Raw genomic sequence first — 2662 nt, 5'->3', positions numbered from 1 at the left:
TATATTTGGTCTTTTTTGAGACAGGGTCTCCCAGTAGCCCCAGCTGGCCTGGAACTCACAGAGATCTACCTGCCTCTGCTTCCCGAGTGCTGGAATTAAAGGTGTGTACCACCACGCCCAGCATACATTGTGAATATTTTATCTCATGAGCTATATGGAAAATTTGTGGTTAAATATAATGATAATCATGTTATATTTTTCAAATCTTTGTGTAACCTGAGAGAGGACCATTGTATAAAATGGATTCATTTTCCTTCTGTGCCCTTGTTCCCAAAGAGAACTTGAAATGCCCTGTTCAAATTAATTTAATGCAAATGAATTCTTGCTGCCTCAGAAGTTTGTCCTTCATTTTTCTTAGAATTATGTTGTAAAGGGATGAGACATGCTTTACTGGTTGTTGTGCAGGGAGCATTGTCCTTCCTAAAAGCTTCCTCATTTGTCAAAAAGAAGCCATTAAGAATAAAGTAAATTATCTTATCTGATCAGAGTAATACCACTGACCTTAGGACAATAAATTTTACAGTCACTACAATAAATGAACAGTATTTGTGATGGTAACAATTCCACAGGAAATCATTGCTGAGATACAAAGTGCTGGAATGACAAAAATATGTGTGCTCTTGTTTACCTTTAGTAGTAATATGACTCAGAGTTCTACCTTACATCTCCTTCCTTTCCTGGAATTCTGATTCAATATTCTAATATTTTAAATGATTTAAATTTCTTTTCATATTTCTAATGACTTAAAACTATTTCTTTTAATATAAAGCTAAAAAAGGGAGTTTGGCTCAGTATGAAATTAAAGATGGATGATTATGAATGGTTCTTTTGATAAGAGACAGACATTCCTTAAAATATATGTGTAAAATCATTGAGTGAAGGTGAGAATGGACTGTGGAATGCTGTTGACATTTAAGTAACTTTTAATGGGAAAGAAGAAAGTATGTGCACATTTTTAACTCTCATGACCACAGATACAGTAACTGCACTATTGAGGAAGCTATTCCTAAGAACAAACACTTCAATTGAGTTCTCAGCAACCATTTGTATGAAGATGGTGGTAGGCTGCCTGTACACATGGCCCTCTTTAGCAGGCCAACTGTTTCTCTTCCCACCCACATCACTAAGAACATATGGCATTACTTTGGCTGCGGAAGCAAGTGTGTGTGGACATGTCTCCAAGTAGAGATGATTGCTGGTTGCCTGCCTCTTGTTGCTCATGCCACCAACTGTCTCTTGCTTATTATCCATTGTACTAGATTTGAGGACAGAAATCGATGCTGCTGTTAATTATTTAATTTTTCTCTCGTAACCAGAAGACCTACTGGATGGTCTCATTATAAAGATTATAGAAGGAAATTGTTGCTTTTCAAAGCTCAAATTAAAAAAAGAGTTTTAAATCCAAACCTAACTAATTTAAAAGCACAAGGATTCTATAGAACTAGAAGAACAGAGAAGTCAGAAATGTTACTGAGTTAAGTGACTGTGGAATAATAATTAACCAGTGAAATTCAATAACATTATTGTGACCAGTGGAAGTGTTGAGAATACTTTATGAGATAGATTGGAATGAAGTACCATCTAACTCTAGAATAATTTAATCACTAATAATTTAATTAACAGAATATTATAAAATATTTTAAAACTGGATTTATTTTATGTACTATGAATTGTGAATTTGGAATGTGAGTGGAAACATTATAGCACTGGCTCAAGAATTCTTACTCAGGAAATTTTTATCTATGTGCTGATTGGAAAGGAAAAGTGGAGCAATCGTGCTGATATGGCACACAGACAGGGTTTTATGTAGGCGATATAGATCAAGGAACAAGAGGAGGGTGGATGCTCTACCCAGAGAGGATGACCCTGCAAGATACCTATTTGATATTATCTGAAAATTCATGTATTCAGGCTTGTTGAAAATTTATTTATTATTTATTTATTTATTTAATGTGTATGAGTGTTTTGTGTGCATGTATGTAAGTTCAGCACATGAATACAATGCCCACTGAGGTCAGAAGAGAATGTTAGAATTCCTGGAACTGGGGTTTTGGACAGCTGTTATTTGTAAGGTGGGTGCTGGGAACTAAACCCTGGTCCTCTGCAAGTGCAGCAAGTGTTCTTAACCCGTGAGCCATCTCTCCAGTCCCTGAATTTTTATTCTCTAAATGCAAGATAATTTTACACACTGTTAGGAAAATCTAAAAAATACTTGTTAAAATTATATTTCCTGATTAGGCAAAGAAAATCAAGATTTAGGTAACATTGACAAAAACAGCATCCCCAGAAATAGAGGTAGTGCATTTGACAAAGCTTTCTAGTGTCCCAAGTTCTGCAAAGTCTCCTTTCAGTTTTTATACTACTACACATTGATGGTGAAACTAATCCAGGGAATGTGTGGAATACTCAACAACAGAAGCATCCAAATGATAATGGTGATTGACGATGGCATGTGGCATTATTGCTGGTGTTACCTTGCTCTGAGAGCTTAAGCTTTCATTCCTTTTCACTTTGTTATAGCACTGAATGACAACTTTAAATTATGTGATCCAACTTGAAACATTTCTTGGAACTTATCGATTTACTTTTGATCAATCTGTATTATTGGCTATGATGAGATATAAAATGATCAGTATATTATACCAATAAATTATATCATATA

The sequence above is a fragment of the Nannospalax galili genome, unplaced genomic scaffold (assembly GCF_000622305.1).
Source record: "Nannospalax galili isolate Female #2095 unplaced genomic scaffold, S.galili_v1.0 scaffold338, whole genome shotgun sequence".
Lineage (NCBI taxonomy): Eukaryota > Metazoa > Chordata > Mammalia > Rodentia > Spalacidae > Nannospalax > Nannospalax galili.
This window is presented reverse-complemented; position numbering follows the sequence as displayed.